We start from the raw sequence: 19,130 nt of genomic DNA, 5'->3' as shown, positions 1-19,130 counted from the left end.
CTGCTTTCTGTCTTATTATGAGGCTTCCAGGACCCACATGCAATTTAAATAAGACACAGAGACTTCTATGTAGTTTAAAGCTGTTGGCCTTGTCCTGGGTCAATCTCTCAGCTAGCTCATCTAAATTTATCCTAACTTCTCTGCCTCCTGTCTCCTCATGTGATTCTCACTATCTGCTCTCTCCATTCTGCTTCTTTCTGTGTCTCCGTCCATCTGTGCATCTCTTTGAGTCTCCTGCATCTCCTTCCCTCTCTACCTAGGAGTCCCTCCCTAGATCCAGCTCCAGGTTTGGCCATCAGCTCTTTATTATACAAAAAGCATAGTCCAGCCTTTACCAATCAGCAGCAAGATGATCTGGTCCATCTCTTAGGGTGGCCCTTAGGCAATGAGGCCCATCTGACCTTCATCTTTGGGCAGGTGAGGAAGGGCAAGCATTTCCATATAGAAAACCAGTGATGGGCTAGAAATGACAGTACCAAGATCCTGTTAGGTTTTACAATTAACAATTGAAAAATACAGGGACATACCTTCAAAGGGAAGATCACCCCGACATCTTCCCCTTTGTCTTAGCGTTTTTCATTGCTGTGAGCAGATACCAATGACCAGGGAAATTCTTATTAAGGACAACATTTAATTGGGGCTGGCTTACAGGTTCTGAGGTTCAGTCCATTATCATCATGATAGGAAGCAGTGTCCAGGGAGGCATGGTCCTGAAGGAGCTGAGAGTTCTACATCTTGTTCCAAAGGCAAACAGGACACGGCTTCTTTCTATAAACTGAAGTTGCTTGCTGTTGGGGTATTTGTTGCTACTACCCCCCCAAATTACTGCAAGCTGTTTACCAATCTTCACAGATGACATAATTTTATCATTGATATACAGTATTTTAATCCCTACTGGGTCTGTTCCTGATAATTGACAAAGTCTTAATCTTCCTTTTACAATCAAGTCAGGACCTTTTACATAGGTCTCAATTTTTTTTACTCTGTTTATATGCTAAAAATATCCATTCTAAGATAATAATCTTTCCTCTGCATAAGAATTCCTGTGGGAGAATGAGTAGAAGGCAAAATAACTAAAATCCCATCAATCTTTGGATCCAAGCACTCCATGTGTGCTTCCGGTAATCTCTTTTCTACCAGAGCCAATTTTCTCTCAGTTTTTACTGATAATTTTCCCAGACTATTTAATTCTGACTCACCTTGTAAGATTTGAAATAAATTACTTAGCTCTTGAATAGTTAATCCGGTTTTAACCGATAGCCAGTTAATATCTCCCAGCCATTTTTGAAAATCATTATGAGTTTGTAATTGATCTATTATTATGTATATTTTCTGTGGATGAATTTTCTGTAAACCTATCTTATATCCTAGATAATTAGTAGAATCTTCTCTTTGTATTTTTTTCAGGAGAAATTCATATTCCCCAACAAGGCAAACTTATCCTTCCTTCATCAAATATTTCCCTGAGGAATCTGAATCAGCCAGTAATATATTATCCATATAATGATAAATTATAGATTCAGGAAATTGTTCATGGGTATGAACATTGTTCATTCTAATGGCTGTTGTACAAATATTGACATAAGGTAGGGCTACTTAACATTCCTTGTGACAAGATGTACCAATAGTATTTTTAGGCTATCCAGTATTTAGTATTCATGGTGAAAGCAAATGTTTCTCTATATTGTTCCTCAGGGGGTATTGAGAAAAAGCAATTATTTTTTGAGTTTTAAAAATTGATATTCTTTTTTTAAGTCAATCACTATAATAGACCATGCATTAGGTGACAAAGAAGTTAAAAGGATTCCAGATTGTAAAGAACCCTTAGGCAGAATTACTTTATTAATTGCTCTCAGATCTCTCATTATCCTCCATTTTTTTAGATTTTTTTAATGACAAATATAGAATTCCAAGAGCTGGTGACTCTTCTGTATGTTGAGCCTGCAGCTGCTCTTGGATCAGCTGTTCTGCGGCCTGTAACTTTTCCTTATTTAAGGTCTGTTGACCTATCCAAAAAGGTTAGTTAGTTAGTTATCACTTTAACAGCAGGGCACTTGGTACTCTATCAGCAGTGGAACCTATGTAAATTTAGAGCCATCTTCTCCTGTGTTCTACCTATGGACTGCCTTGATGGTCTGTAACTGATTTTGATACCAGTTTTCACTTTATCAGAGTGATAACTTTATCAAAGACATCTCCTGTCTTCTGACTTGCCCCTGAAGTCGAAGGAATGCTAACCTGTGCTTCCCAGCGTTGCAATTGATCTCTTCCCCAGAATTTCATGGCTATAACAACTAAATATGGACTTCATTTCCTATCTGACTTTCTGGTTCTATCCATTCAGTCCATTTTAGACCTTTTGTAAACCTGAGAAAATGTCCCCAGGGGCTGTGCAGTTACAATATGAAGTGGCCAAGTTGGGTTCCAGCAATCTTGAAAAATTATTGTTACATCTTCTCTGGTATCCACTAGGCCTTCAGTCTCCATTCCGTCTAATTGTAATCTCGACTTCGGTCTCTCATCATTTGTAGCATTAGTTTCCTGGTGTCTTCAGAACCTCTCACTCTGTCCATCAAAGTAGTTAGGCTTGGCGTACCAGACTTCACTTTCTATTTGCTCTCCAGAACAGCTTCTCCTTGGCTGACAGGAACCAATAACTCATGATGTGTCTTTGCAGGACCTGAGCAAAGCCCCATAGACACTTTTCTTATAGTAGGGCATGGCCTCATATATCACTGAGTGATCGGGTTTCACAAGCTCGTGTCTGCCTTGTCCACGTCTTTGACATAGCCCAGGAAGCTTTCTCCCTGGGTTAGCATTAGAGAAAAGTTATACTCGGGAAGTGTCTACAATCCTTTAGGAGAGGACTTGGGCTTCCACAGCCAAGGCTTCTGACATTCTGAGCTGTCATGCATTTAGCAATTTCCTGCCCAATTATAGAGGAATTGGAAGCATTAGATCCAACAGCACAGTAATTTTAATCCAGTCATAAATGGGTGTGGATCGGGCCTTTAAATGTCTAACCTTTTTGCATTCAGCATTAGCATTCTCAGAACTGAAGGCCCAATTAAAATCTCTCTAGCATCTGAGTCTGATATTGCTCTGTTTACAGCTGGCAATAATCTTTGTAAAAAGTCAGTAAAAGATTCATATGTACCCTGAGTTATTTTTTAAGCGATCCAGATCGTTTCCCCTGTTGTTCAACCTCAAGCACCTAAAGCTGTCGTACGGCACTGCTATAAGGTGGTGTCGTTATGAATAATCCACATTTGTAACTGTTGACTGACCTTGATCTAGCCACTGACCCTTGACAGTATCATTACCATTAGTCCTACTGCATCGATCTGTGGCTGAGGTCTCTTCTCTCCATCATGTCAGCCATTGTAATTGATGGCCAGCCTCCAAGACAGCTGACATTAAATCTTTCTAATCTTTTGGATCTATATGATTTTGCAGGGCCCAGTAATTAAGTATCTGTTTCATATAAGGGGAAAGGCATAAGCTACCATTAAATCCTTTTAGATCTAGTATCTCTATGGGCTTCCACTCAGATTCTTCATAGCCCAGTGGGTTTCCCTCATCTGGAGCTAAGTCTCTTACAGTAGCTGGAAAAATTGTAGGTCCTCTAATGGGCCTAGGCTGCCATCCTGCAATCTCATCACAAGGTGGCGCCATGGGATTGGATTCTTCTGAACTAAAGAGGAAATTGTGTATTCTGATTTTTAAAAACCCTCTAATTTCTGTTCTATATATTTAATTTAGCATTTCATCTCTCAGGCCTCTCCTTATCCAAGTCTACTTCCTGTGAATTTGAGGGAGGAAGGCAAGGAGGTCCTCCCCCTTCTTCTTCTGCTCTTTCTTAGAGAGGACATAGAAAACTGCAGTTATTATCCAACATATCGTTAACTCTATGCTGATAATTAAAGCAAAACTAAACAGGGCCCAAATACCCTCTGCTACAGTGTTTTCCTTTTGTTAACGCAGAAAGTGTTTTTCTTTTTATCTTACTCTCTACTTCCTTCACTTCAGTGTTTAAAGTTAGTATTTCCTCCCGAGGCTGTCTCTACCAAGTTTCTTCCCCTATTTCAATTCTATTTCTCTTCTTACCACTTCCAAACTTTAATGTCTATTTCTATACTTAAGTTTCTCTAAATTCTGTCCTCTGGGGATTGCCTCCTCTGAGCCTAGGTCTTTAGCTTCCTGCCCCACTGCAGACCTGGGAAAGTGAACCTTTCTTCTGAGTAAGGGACCAGGTCTGTCCACCACCCAGCCCTCACAGAGTCGTGTGCCACAGCGGACTGCCACTCTCGTACTGGGTTCTCTCATCCAGGCCGCACGTCTGGAGCTTGTCTCGGGCCTTAACCTTGGATCTCACACCCTGTGTCGGTTTGCCAGATATCACAGGACTTTTGTGGGCTGAATTGTGGTTTAAATAAAACACAGAGACTTCTCTGTAGTTTAAAGCTGTTGGCCTTATGTTTGGGCAGTCTCTCAGCCAGCTCATCTAAACCTATCTCAACTTTCCTGCTATCCCCTCTAATCATGTGGTTCTTACTCCCTGATTACAGCTCAATTCTCTCCCTTCTGCTCCCTTCTGTGTCTCCCTCCATCTGCAATGCTTTTCTAATCCCCCAAGTCTCCTTTCTGCCTCTGCCTGCAAGTCCTGCCTTCATACCTCTAACCCAGGTTTGGCCATCAGCTCTTCATCATACAAAAAGCATAGTCCAGCCTGAACCAATCAGCAGCAAGACGATCTGGTCCATCTCTTAGGGTGGCCTTTAGACAGTGAGGGCTGCCAGACCTTCATCTTTGGGCAGGTGAGGAAGGGCAAGCATTTCCATATAGAAAACCCAGGATGGGCCATAGAAATGACAGTATCAAGATCCCGTCACCACTTAGCTCTCTACTGGTACAGAAGTAGCAACTGAAAATACAGGGACACATCTTCAAACAACGTGAGGGAACGTGGGGAGGGGGTCCTAGGGAGAAAGGAGCTTCTCCAAACTTAAGCTCAGTGTTTGAGATGTGACATTCAAAACCCTGGATGTTCAGATGAGGTTTCGATAAAAATCCTAACTTTTTTAAATTCATACTTTAAAGTATGAGGTAGATGATGTGATTAATGCACAGTGATCATTGATGCAGATGGAGTCATTGGATAAACATAAAGATGAGTAGAAAATGGCAACTTCTAGTAGTTTTTAAAGGCAAAGATATAAATTAGTGGTCATTGACTTAACCAGTTATATATCCGAGAAAATTAACGGATGTCAAATGTGCTCATATGCTACTTAAAAATTACTTAGAGAGAAAGTAGGCAAACACTTAGTTACCTGACATCTCAGTGTGGGCAAATAAAGTACAATTATGAGTTTCAAGGGACTTCATTCACAAGGCATCGCCTTTTAAGAAAAAAAAATGAGATCATCTTCTGAACAAATGAAAAAGAAAGTCAACTCAAATGGATCAAAGACCTCACCATAAAACTGGATACACTGAGTCTAATGAAAGAGAAAGTGGGAAATAGCTCTGAATACGTTGGTACAGGGGACAACTTCTGAACAAGTCACCAATGGCTATAAGATCAACAATTGATTACTGGGACATCATAAAACTGAAAAGCTTCTGTAAGGCAAAGGATACTGCCAACAGGACAAGATGGTAGCCTACAAATCGAGTAAAGAACTTCACCAACCCTACATCCAACAGAGGGCTAGTATCCAAATATGTATAAAGAACTCATGAAATTAGACCAGCAAACCAAATAACCCAATTAAAAATGAGGTACAGAGCTAAACAGAGAATTCTCAACAGAGGAATCTCAAATGGCCGAGAAGCACTTGAATGTTCAACATCCTTATCAGCAAAGTGCAAATCAAGGCAACCCTGAAATTCCTCCTTATGCCCATCAGAATGGCTAACATTGAAAATTCAAGCAACAGCATATGCTGGCAAAGATGTGGAACACTCCTCCACAGCTTGTGTGTGTGCAAACTTGTACAACCATTCTGAAAATCCGTTGAGCAGTTTCTCAGAAAATTGGGAATAGTTCTACCTGCAGACCCATTTATACCACTCTGAGGCATATACCCAAAAGATGTTCTGTCAGATCACGAGGACTTGTGCTCCACTCTGTTCATAGCAGCTTTATATGTAAAAGTCAGAAACTGGAAACAACTCAGATGTCCCACAACTGAAGAGTGCATGCGGAGAATGTGGTTCATTTCCATGGTGGAATAGTACTCAGCTGTTAAAAACAAGGACGTCATGAAATCTGCAGGGAAAATATCCTGAGTGAGGTAACCCATATCCAAAGGAACACACCCACACTACAATCCACGAACCCAAAGAAGCTAAACAAAAAGGAAAGCCGAAGTGGGGACACTTACTGTCCTAGTTGGTATTGATTGTATCTTTACACTGAAGTCTAGGCATCTTGATCAGGATGACTATAGTTCTAGGTGTTGATATCTATTTCTGCTTTTAGGGTAGATATTTTTGATCCTTAGTTTCTTTGTCCTCCCTGGACTCCAGGACAGTCTAATGGCTGTGTGCTGCCAGGTAGAAAATGTTCTGTGACCTGTTTCCCTGGCCCACTCATCTTGTGTGTTCCCAGGATATGCCTGCTGGTATTGTAGGCTTGTGAGTGGGATAAGTTGGGGGAAGGAAGATTGGAGGAGAAGATCTGTGTGAGATCCGTTGGAAATTGGGTCAGAGAGGAAAGGGAGGCTCCAGCAGGTGCAGTCTCTGTAGGAGACAACAGTGTGGGAATGAGACTGGGGTGTTGGATCTAGAGGACCAGAAGGTGAGGTGAAGATCAGCAGCTGGCCATTCTGCTCTCTTGGCAGGAGAGGCCTTTGGATTAGTGGGGGTGCCTTCAGGGGTTGGAGCCTGGGACAAAGTGAGCAATGAGTGTGTGTGTGTGTGTGTGTGTGTGTGTGTGTGTGTGTGTGTAAGATCTGTGGGATCCACAGGAGATGGGAACAGCAAGGGGTCAGAGAAGGCTACCACAGAGGTGGTGCAGAGCTGGTATGAGAGCTAGATGAGCCACTTTTGAGGGAGTAATGGGAAGCAAGAAGTATTGGAGTAATAGAATAATTTTAAAAATATAAGACGCATTAATAAAAAACAATAAGCAAGAGATATAGCAAAGAAACTAACCGAAAACAAAGCAGTTGGCCAGAAATTATATACACAAGCAACTCATCTGGTTCATCAGTTTACATGTCAGTTTAGAAGAGGGGATGAATCTGAGTGCGGATGGAGAGTCGTGGACTGGGTTAGAAGGATGTGGATATTGGAAGGGATCAAGGGATAAAAGGGGGCAAGTGATACAGTTTATGCTTTAATTTAAACATGAAGTTGAAAACGTTTATAACTTCAGAGTTGGAGAGAAGGTTCATTGGTTCAGTGTGCTTCTGCCTCTTCTAGAAAACCCGTTCAGTTCCTAGAATGCCAGTCAGGTGACTCACAATTGCTTCTTATTCTAGCTCCTCGGGACCGGACACCATATTCTAGCCATCTCAGGTGCCAGCACAACCATGACAAATGAAAGCTTACATATATAGACAGACATAAATGAAAATAAAATTTAAAATAAGAAATATAACATCGACCATCTCCAAGAGGATGCAAATAAGCAGCTGAATGTTTAAGGACGAGACAAAATTTGAATGGGAAAGGACGTGAAAAGTACTGATGTCCTCTACATGACAAGCCCTGTACATTAAGTGTAGTGAACGTCAGCATAGAATAGTCAAGCAAAACAGGGCTGGAAGTCAAGGTGGGTGTATCACCACATTCACACACTAATAAGTGTTGGTCACGTGTTTCAAGATCTCTGGCATGCTATTCAGAGATTGTATCTGTTAATTTTCTATTTCTGTGGTAAAAACGCCATGGTCAGAAGCATTTTATGGAAGGAAGAGTGTGTTTAGATTCCAGTTCCTGATGTGTGTGGGTCTGTCTTGGTGGGAGGCCGTGTAGCAAGAGGCAGTCATGGTGGCAGGAAAGGAAGTTGAGAGATCCCACCTCCAGCAGAGACAATACAGGAAGTGGACAGAGACTACATGCTCAATGTTGGCCTCTGGGGATGGATTTCATCTCTCAAGGCTCCATCCAAGCTCCCACAACCTCCCCAAACAGTATCAAACCCTTGGAAACAACCCTCTAATTCCCCAACCAGTGAGGAACAGTCTTATTAAAAGCAGCACAGGAGCCGAAATAAAGATCTGACCCTGAAGACAATGTGGAGAATCTCAGAGTAGAGAAAACATACTCCGTGGAGTATTAGTAGTATTCTCTGTAGATTCAGATAATGTGTGGGAAAACTGAAAGCAGGGGCAGTTAGAACTGAGAGTCATGGCTGGAAATAACCTCTCCACATTATGTCCTGATCAAAGAATTTCACTTTCTTTTTCTCCTTGAGACGGGTGGTCTCCCTCTGCAGCTCTGGCTGGCCTCTTCAAATCCGAAGAAGGAAAGGGCTTGCAAGGTAAGCGCAGACTACAGCCAAACAAGACCACCAGGCTCACACTGCATATGTGCACTGACGTTGTCTCCTTCAAGTGCTGAACCAATGGGCATGCTTACACTCACCAGTGTTGCCTGGCGACGGTTGTCATGTAAACAGCTTCATCAGGACTTGAGCAGTTGAAGAGGAGAGTTTCACCTCTGGAGCCAGCAGGCTTAGGTGCTGGTTGTTGACCTTTTTGCTCAGTGGTCAAGGGTCCTATAAGTTAAAGATACACAGAACTGAGCTGACGGGGTGATCACAACCCCCCTCTTTTGTTCTTGGATAGGGAACTTGGACGGTTGGGAAAACAATGATCCAGAGAGGCATTGCCATCCATACGATTCTGACAACAAGTTCACTGTGCTGTGTCCAGAGGCGATGAGAAAGAAGTGATGTGTCTCCACTTGAAGAGTCATATACATGACAAGGATAACAGACAACGGTCAGGGGCTTGGAAGCAAAGGATGAGGGGCCATGAGGTACGTGGGTGCTGGGAGCTGCTATCTTTATTGGCTTCATTGAGTCAGGCAGCAGGGTGTGGCATTGGTGATTGGACTGATGGGGAGCAGATAGCAACATCACACACACACACACATGCAACACACACACACATACACAGACACACACACACTCACACACACACATGTAACACACACATACACAGACACACACACACTCACACACACATACACACACATACACACACATACACACATACACACACATACACACACACACTTACACACACACATACACACATACACACACATACACACACATACACACACATACACACACACATACACACACACAGACACACACACAGACACACAGACACACATACACACACTCACACACACATACACACATATACACACACATACATACACACAGACACACACACTCACACAAACATACACACATATACACACACAGACACACACACACACACACACACACAGTAGTTGCAGCAAAAGCAAATGCCAGTGTTTTATTTTTTCTTTTTTTATATTCCTTAAGACAAAGTTTTTCTATTCAGAAAACTACTTCATAGCCACAAGTTACACATTTTCTAAAAACATTCACCACAAAAACATATTCTTCAAAAGCAGATTAAAATCATTAAGAGGAAATTACAACAGGAATACTGATTATGTATTTCTTTTTTGAGACTTATCTCTAAACAATTCTCATCAATCTTCATACAAATGCATTGTAACTTCAAGACAGTAATTCTTTTGTCATAGATTAAAAAGGTCATCCTGAGACAGCAGAACCGAGGACTCTTCAGAGGAAGCCTCCTCAGCGGAGATGGTGCAGTTCCTAGGGGAGTGTATCCCCAGCTCAGCTGAGGAGTTCAGGAACCTCAGCTCTGCCCCTCATTTTTTCTCTTCTCTCATTGCTTCTTGAGTTTTCCGGATTGAGGATTGATGGGAGATCAAATTCTGTGCTTGGGGAGCACAGCAATTGGTGGGTTTTCCTGAGCAGGGATTGGTGGGGTTTTGTGGTAAGCTCAGGGGTTGGTGGGGTTTTTTTTCACACCCCTTTCCCTGCATTGGGTCCAAGGGTTAGAGTGAGAAGTCCGTCCTAGCTGGAGCTGGCTTTTGCCGAGGCGCCATCTCTGCCGGCCTGCTTGCAGAGTGAGGAGTGGGAGTGCTGGAGGGGAGGTGCAGCCAATGTGGACAGCTCCTGTGGGACAGCTGCTGCCGTGGTGTTTGAAGAAAGCTGTAGGCCGATGCAGAAAAGGTGTCGCCACCATGGACAGATCTTTATGACAGCAGAAGGCTGAGACAGGAAAGGTGCCGTCCCTATGGCCACTGTGAACAGCTCTTGAGGGGTAGCACCTATTGAGGTGGGAAAGGCGGTGTGACAGTTACAGGCTGAAGAGATGTGCTGGTGCCATCATTTTAACAGGAGCCGCCACTTTGGACATTATAGCCTGTGAGACATTTTACTCTGGCTATAGGTTAGGGTGGCAAGGAGGGGCCCTTAGTTGGCTTTTGTGGTGCACTGCTCTGGGACTTCAATCATGCTGATCTGAAGGAAACTTGCCCAAAAGGTGGACTCTCACCCAGGAAGTTATCACAGCAGGTTATAGTCAGTGAAGGCCTCTGTGTCCACTCACAGCAAGCCAAACAAATGAGTATGGCAATGGCAAACATGAGAAGGCGCGTCAGTAGCAAAAGGCAATCCTGGGACGAAGTCTCTGGGGCCACACCTTTCATAGTGCACCAATCATAGCCAGGCAAGATGGTGGGCCACCTCCAGGGAGCTTGCTTGCCCACTGTAGCTCTTCCTGCATGGTGCCTGCTAATGTATCCCAGTGGCTCAGCAGTGACAGTTTCGTCTTGTATTTAACCTACAGATGTCTAACTAGTTTTAAGGCCTGTTCAATAAGAGGAAACTTGTGCTAGTTTTGTAAACCTAGCCAAGCCTTGTGGTCAGAGAGGTCATCCACCTAGAGGAGAATCTCCTACTATCATTTTTCTAAGTTAACATAGTTTCTAACTGTATTCCAATTATGTATGTTTATGCCCACTGACAAGTGTAGCTCTCACCATCACCAAAATAGCCTTTAGGTGCTCCAGATGGAGACTATTACAGAGATCCACAACTGGTCAAAACTTAGAGAATGAATGATCAGGGCTTACCTAGTTCTAATTAGTACACCTACAGCAGAGCCCTGCGTCTAAGGTGGAATATGGGTCAGAAATACTTTAGAATTAGGAAGCTCTGAGAATTCTATTTCACAAGCAGCTCCTTCATATGCTAACGTTTGCCCCACAGAGAATTTGGCAATCTGGAATTTGCAGACAATCGTTTTTAAATATTGCACAGGTTCAAGTTTTGACATAATTCTTTAAAGCAGGTCGTTGAGCTTTTATTTTAGGAAATGGTACGTCTGTCACGTGAAAGTCTTTTTTTTTTTAAACAATGGAAATGATGCTTTATTTAACACTGTACTAGCTTTTCTATTGTGACTGTAGAATATCATATGGAGACTTAAAAGAATAAACATTCATAACCTCTCACAGCTCCTTAGATCATAGGTCTGAAATCACCTTTCTTGAATATAATTAATTTGTCAGCATGATTGGTATTTCAAGGAGTCCTTACAGGAGACCACTAATTTTGCAAACACTATTACCTTTTCATATCCTTTGTTTGCTTTATTAACTCTTCAAAGACAACAATGGATGATTTAGATCTCACCCAGTTTTTTTTCATCTTTATTAACTTGGGTATTTCTTATTTACATTTCAATTGTTATTCCCTTTCCCGGTTTCCGGGCCAACATCCCCCTAGCCCCTCCCCCTCCCCTTCTATATGGGTGTTCCCCTCCCCATCCTCCCCCCAACAATCACTTTCACTGGGGGTTCAGGCTTGGCAGGACCAAGGGCTTCCCTTTCCACTGGTGCTTTTACTAGGCTATTCATTGCTGCCTATGAGGTTGGAGCCCAGGGTCAGTCCATGTCTAGTCTTGAGATGCAGAACTTCTGAAATTGAGAAGAAAACTTAGCTCATCCATACAATGAAGGGTTGCAAACCTTTGCTACTGTGTATTTTGTTTCGAGTTCTTTTAGATTGACCTTCAAGAAACTTCCATTTGATGTGTGCATTAAGATGACTCCAACATACCACGATAAATGCTGCAACAGGATCATGGAACAAAAGTGTCTCACTTCAGTTTTGAAGTGGACTAGGGATTTTGTGATAATTGTAGGCAGGGTTGAAGCATTGCAATGCTGAGAAACACGAAGATGTGCAGTGGGCTGGAAGGAAAGTAGCACTGCTGCCCATATGACAAGCATTATGTCCACAGGGCTAAGCTGATGGTTTTCAGTTCAATTGTGGAATAGTCAGGCTTGTTATTATTAATTGCTGTCATTACAGGATGGACTTATTTTGCTTTTATTGGCACTCTGAGAACAAAACCTTATTTCGAAATACATGATAACACCTGATGCAAATGTACACACGTGATCAGTCTCCAAAGCACTGTACTTTGACTTTTCAGAGCTCTTCGTAGTCTACAACAGAAATCATGACTCAAATCAAATATATTAGGGAAAAATAAATACTAGAACATATCAGCAAAACCATCAGTTATCAAAAACCCCTACTTATTGAAATGATTCAAAGCCTCACATATAGTCATGTTCATGACCTTATGATAACAACTGGTTTCTTATTTTGAATCTTGTCTTTTGGTAGTCATATGATCTTATATAAGTCATTAGTCTTCATATCAATCTGTAAATTATGTATTTTAGTTAAATTTTTGATTCATAAATTCTTATGAATTATATATTCTATATATTCATATTTATAATATGATAAGTATGAATAGAAGTTAAAATCATAGGATCTTAAAGGGTTATTTTTTACTCTTCTTCTTCAAAGCATATTAATGCCAGGTTTTTACTAAGTGACTGTTACTCACAATCAGATGCTATCCCAGTTTCTTTTTCTCCAGTAGTTTGATATTTTAATTTTTATTTGGCATTGGTTAAACAAAGAAAATGCCACTTAACAGATACACTTTAAAAAGATGAGTGACAGGCGAATAGTAGAGAAGGCTTTAGACGTACACAAGACAGTGCTTCCTCTGAGTGTTCTCATTCTAAACACATGCCATGTTGTAAGCATCAACCAACTCACGTGCTTTCTAATGGGAAGAGAAGGAATGCCCCCTTGAAGAGAGCATGCAGCCTTATTTATATGGAATACAGGGCTCACTGATTAGCAGATGTTTGCTATAGATCAGTAAACAAACTTACCATGGCCATATAACATTAACACAGTTTATAACACACTGAGCACTGCTTTAATCATGCAAACGACTACTACTAATGTGATAGTGAGGTGAATGCTGTTAGACGGGGAGGCAACAGAATCTTCTAAACACAATTCCTCTTATACAACTGATAAATAGTCTCAGTCACCATGAATAAGACATTAATATAGGGATATGTAGTATATATATTTTTCTTAGTGGACCAAGAAGCTTTCTGCTTGATTTCATCTGTGAGCCTAGTAGAGAGAGCCAAAACACTTACCATTTCAAGCTTTTTTTTTTAACATATGTTAGTAAATGATCAATTTTCCATAAGCAAGTACGCTATTTAATTATAAAATAGACTTAACTATTTCAATCATTTAATCCTGTTTCTATCCTTCTAGACATCTCGGATGCACCCAGGAAAATGTGACTCTGATTCCTTGAAGCACTGCTTATTGAAGCACGGTGTTGTAAGGACTTCCTAACAGATATATTTACACGGAGTGCCTTGCAGTATACCAGAGTCCCAAAACGACAAGAAGTAAGTCTATACAATAAAATGCTAATTAACAAAACATTTAGATACGGTTAATTACACCAGATAAAACTTTATTGTTTGAACGCCGTTGGAATGGGAGGAGTTTTAACCAACTGTATCTGCCAAGGAGCAAGCAGAAGGAAGTACTCAGAAGTAGCAGTGGTGCAGGGGACATTTATGTTCAGCTCCCATTTGTAATGATGCCTGAAATCAAACACAAGGGCCTGCGTGTGCCAGGCTGGTGTTCTACCCCTGAGCCGCACTCCCAGCCTGCCTTTCTAAAGCTTTGAGGTCTTTATCCTTCTGGAGTTGTGCCATCTTCATTTCTTTCCACCCCATGCATGGGAGATTGTTGTCCTAGTCTCGGTTTTCTAATTAACCGTGTCCGTCTCGGAATGTACAGTTTTACAGAAAGTTGTAGAGAGAATCTCCTGTGTCCTATATGGAACCATCGCCTCTCAATAAAAAGCAGATTGTCCAATGAGCTGAGGCAGGAATTAGGAGGGGGGAGTTCCAGTAGGGAGAGAGGAACTCTGAGATCGAGTAAGGCACAGAGAGAGAGTCACCACAACTCTGAGACAACACATAAAACTGTGAGGGGGTAACTAGTCATGTGTCAGGCATAGAATGCAATAAATGGGTTAATGAAGTTATGAGTTAGCCCAAGCTAATGGTATAGGCATTTATTTATATAGATAATTAAGTTTCACAGTAGTTATTCCAGGAACTGGGGAACAGATGGAAAAGCCCGCAGATACATAAAATCCTATAGTTTCTCCCTGTGCTCTCTATTCAACTCCTGGAGTGACCAACAACTTAAGAGATTCCCTAAGTCCAAGGAAGTCAAGTGTCTTAATTTTGTCAGATGAACGTGGCACTCATGAGGCAAACCTAGTCATTTGTTCTTTGTGATTTGGTGCCAATAAGTCTGTCCTTCAGGCTAATGGTGACTAATCTTGACTATTAGTCTGATTATGATATGAATATTTATCATAATAGGCATGAGGTCTTGAAAGGTGGCAGTCCACATGCCCATGTGTTTATAAACTCAAAATTGTTTTCTTTATGATAGCATTGTACTATAGGGTGTAGTTTCTACTACCCCTCTTTAAGCTCTGGGCAGACCACACTACTACCACTGCCCTGGTTCCCTTGGATCTGTGGATGAAAGACACACACACACACACACACACACACACACACACACACACACACACACACACACAGTGTTCATTTTTAACCTGCTCTATGGCTCAGTGGCTGGGCTCTTCTAAGCCTCCCATACCTAGTATGCCTTTTCCTTTCCTCCTTGCTTAATATTTTAAATCTGCTCTCAGCTTCGTTGTGTTTCTAATCTCCAAATGGAGGAAGCAGCCAACAACCACTCCACCTGAGATCTCACATGGTTGGTGACTCTCCTTCCAAATCATGGCAAATTCCCTTTCCTCATCAGGCATCTCTTAGCATACCTGTAGGAACCTAGAAATTCCACCTCTTCAGCCCAGCCTTTGACCACTGGTATCTTTATTGATCAATCAAAAACCAATTGGGGAATGGGACCTTCAGTGTTCACATGCAGGTTCCTGATCAAAGCATCAGATCCACACCCCCCTGCTACATCTCAACTTTTCTGTCCAATGGGGACAAAACAAACACTGAGCCTCCTCTATCCCAAAAGAACATGTCCTTGGTCCAGTAACTGGAAATCATTAAACGTTTAGTTTGACCTTTCTCCCGGAGGAATTTTAATATAACCACCAAACTCATAATCATACTCATTTTGTTAATTAAAACAATTCAAAGCAAATAGTGGAATATAAACAAATATTAACCAACGAGACAGTGATTTTGCTGCCCCCTGTTCTTCATGAGATCAAGGCTTAAATTATTTATATAATATAAACTTAAATTGCATTCTGCTTACTATATATGCCTATTTCTTGGCTTTCTCTTTATATAATTCTCAAGGCCTAAATTTCTACTGTTTGTGATAGCCAATCTTCCTACCTGCTGCCTTCGACCTAAATTTTTAAGATTGAATGCCTTAATATTTTTTTCTTTTATAGGATATTTTTAAATTTGCATTTTAAATGTTGTCCCCCTTCCTGGTTTCCCCTCCAGAAACCTGCTATCCCCTTCCCCTTCCACCTGCTTCTAAGAGAGACCTCTGTCATCCACCCACCTACCCTCTCCTTCTCACCACCCTGCACTGACATGCCCCTACACTGGGGCATCAAGCTTTCACAGGACAAAGGGTCTCTCCCCCCATTGATGCCCAGCAAGGCCATCCTTTGCTTCATATGTGGCTGGAGCCACAGGTCCATTTCTGTGTTCTCTTGGGATGGTGGTTTAGTCCCTGGTGGCTCTGGGGGGGTCTGGTTGGTAGATATTTTTGTTGTTCTTATGGGGTTGCAAACCCCTTCACCTCCTTCATTCCTTCTCTAACTCCTACATTGGGAGTTCTCAGTTCAATGGTTGGCTGCCAGCATCTGCCTCTGTATTTGTCAGGCTCCAGCAGAGCCTCTCAGGTGACAGCTATATCAGGCTTCTGTCAGCATGCACTTCTGGCATCAGCAATATTGTCTGGGTGTGGTGTATGTATATGGATGGATCCCCCAGGTGGGGCAGTCTCTGGATGACCTTTCTTTCAGTCTATGCTCCACACATTGTCTCCATATTTCCTCCTGTGAGTATTTTTGTTCCCCCTTCTAAGAAGGTCTGAAGCATATTCCCTTTGGTCTTCCTTCTTGTTAAGCTTCATGTGGTTTGTGATTATATCTTGGGTAGTCTGAGCTTTTGGGCAAATACCTGCTTATCAGTGAGTGAGTGTTCTTTTGTGTTTGGGATCACTCAGGATGATATTTTCTAGTTCTATCCATTTGCCAAAAAATTTCATAAAGTCATTGTTTTTAATAGCTGAGTAGTACTCAATTCTGTAAATACACCACATTTTCTGTATCTATTCCTCTGTTGAAGGACCTTTGGGTCACTCTGAGATTCTGGCTATTTTAAATAAGGCTGCTATGAACATAGTAGAGCATGTGTCCTTGTTATATGTTGCAGTATTTTTTGGGTATATGCTCAGGAATGGTATAGCTGGATCATCAGGTAGCACTATGTCCAATTTTTTGAGGAACTACCAGGCTGATTTCCAGAGTGCTTGTACCAGCTTGAAATCCCACCAACAATGGAAGAGTGTTCCTCATTCTCCATATCCTCACCACCATCTTATGTGACCCCAGTTTTTGATCTTAGCCATTGTGACTGGTGTGAGGTGGAATCTCAGAGTTGTTTGGACTTGAAATTCCCTGATGACTAAGAATGTTGAACATTTCTTTAGGTGCTTCTCAGCCATTCAATATTCTTCAGTTGAGAATTCTTTGTTTAGCTCTGTACCCCATTTTTCAAGAGCGTTATTTGATTCTCTGGAGTCTAACTTCTTGAGTTCATTGTATATATTGGATATTAGCCCTCTATTGGATGTAGGATTGGTAAAGATCTTTTCCTAATCTGTGGGTTGCCATTTTGTACTATTGACAGTGTTCTTTGCCTTGCAGAAGTTTTGCACTTTTATGAAGTCCCATTTGTCCATACTTGATCTTAGAGCATAAGCCTTTGGTGTTCTGTTGAGGAAATTTTTCCCTGTGTCCATGTATTCAAGGCTCTCCCTCACTTTCTCTTCTGTTAATTTGAGTGTATTCTGGCTTTATGTAGAGGTCCTTGATCCACTTGGTCTTAAGGTTTGTACAGGGCAATAAGAATGGGTCGATTTGCATTCGTTTACATACTGACCTCCAGTTGAACCAGCACCATTTGTTGAAAATGCTATTTTCCACTGGATGGTTTTAGCTCCTTTGTCAAAGATCAACTGACCATAGGTGTGTGGGTTTATTTCTGGGTCTTCAATTCTATTCTACTGATCTACCTGCCTGTCTCTGTACCTATACCATACAGTTTTTTTTATCACTATTGCTCTGTAATACAGCTTGAAGTCAGGGATGGTGATTCCCCCAGACGTTCTTTTATTGTTGAGGATGGTTTTTACTATCCTGGGTTTTTTGTTATATCAAATGAATTTGCAAATTGCTCTTTCAAATCTATAAAGAATTGGGTTGGAATTTTGATGGGGATTGCATGGAATCTGTAGATTGCTTTCAGCAAGATGGCCATTTTTACTATATTAATCCTGCCAATCCACAAGCATGGGAGATCTTTCCATCTTCTGAGTTCTTCTCTGATTTCTTTCTTCAGAGACTTGAAGTTCTTGTCATACAGATCTTTAACTTGCTTGTTTAGAGTCACACTGACTAAGCCAGCTCAGTCAGTGAATAGGTTCTCCAATGCAGGAGCAAGGATTAAAAAGAAAAAAGACAATTAGACAACATTGTAGCATGACCACAGCCAGTTCTGAGGCTGAGGCTGGTTTATTTTTTCCTAGTCTGCTTTTATACCATTTTAATAACATGCAAATAATGAGGTCAGGTCTAGGTTAAGGGAACAAGCAAGTCAATAAACACAAATAGTCAAGAAACAAGCAAGGCAATAAACAAATTCCAGTGATCACTGTTTATAAGGGCTTATCAGGATAACCAAGATATCTGAGCCTACTTCCCTGTCCTGGCCCAAAGTCATATTTTTTGCCTGAAGCCTACTTCTTTGTTCAAGTCTAAAATAAGATTCTTGTCTGAGCCAACTTCCCTGTCCTGGCCCAATGTCTATTTCCTGCCAAGCAGACCCTAAAACTCTCCACATCTCCCCCTTTTTTATTCCATAAACAAGGCTGCATCTGTCTTAGGTTGTTCTGACCTTCCTTACCTATCATGGAATATGCATTATCAAAAGCAATGCATTTCTGTCTTAGGTTGGTGAGGCTCTGTGCAGAATCTTACCTGTCCTTGGCTTGCCAGCCTGTTAAATTAATAACTCTATATGGCAGTCCATTTTGAGTTTCAAGCTATGTATTTTGGTTGCCAACATGCTTATGTTGTTAAAGGTAAGGTTTATCACAATGGGCAGGGATAAAAGTATTCCCAGGACAAGAAGGGTAGCATGATCAAGATGCTTGATCAAGATGGAAAATTTGACCTCAGGCCATGAAAAATTTTATCAGCAATATCTGCAGCATCAAAGCTCAGCAGAGCAGCATTCTTTAAATTTAGAATCTCACTATGCAAAGTTAAAACACCCAGGTGTTAAAACTATGTTAAATACACTGCAAGTGTCTTTAAACTATTTCCCAGTTATAGTGACTATCATTCTAAATTTTTGAAGTAACACAAATACATCATTATTAT

General features: G+C 41.3%; 1 long non-coding RNA gene across 1 annotated transcript in view; it reads left to right on the top strand.

Annotated features, from left to right (window-relative positions):
- The first annotated feature begins 8,801 nt into the window (after positions 1-8,801).
- Positions 8,802-19,130, top strand: part of LOC147998746 (uncharacterized) — a 125,583-nt gene continuing 115,254 nt past the window's right edge. The window contains exons 1-2 of the long non-coding RNA XR_015645951.1: positions 8,802-8,994; positions 13,700-13,839. This is a non-coding gene — a long non-coding RNA (uncharacterized LOC147998746). The remainder of the gene's footprint in view (positions 8,995-13,699; positions 13,840-19,130) is intronic.

Source organism: Rattus norvegicus, chromosome 20 (assembly GCF_021556685.1).
Source record: "Rattus norvegicus strain SHRSP/BbbUtx chromosome 20, alternate assembly SHRSP_T2T, whole genome shotgun sequence".
NCBI lineage: Eukaryota > Metazoa > Chordata > Mammalia > Rodentia > Muridae > Rattus > Rattus norvegicus.
The sequence above is the reverse complement of the archived record's forward strand: the minus strand, read 5'-3'. Positions and strand labels throughout refer to the sequence as shown.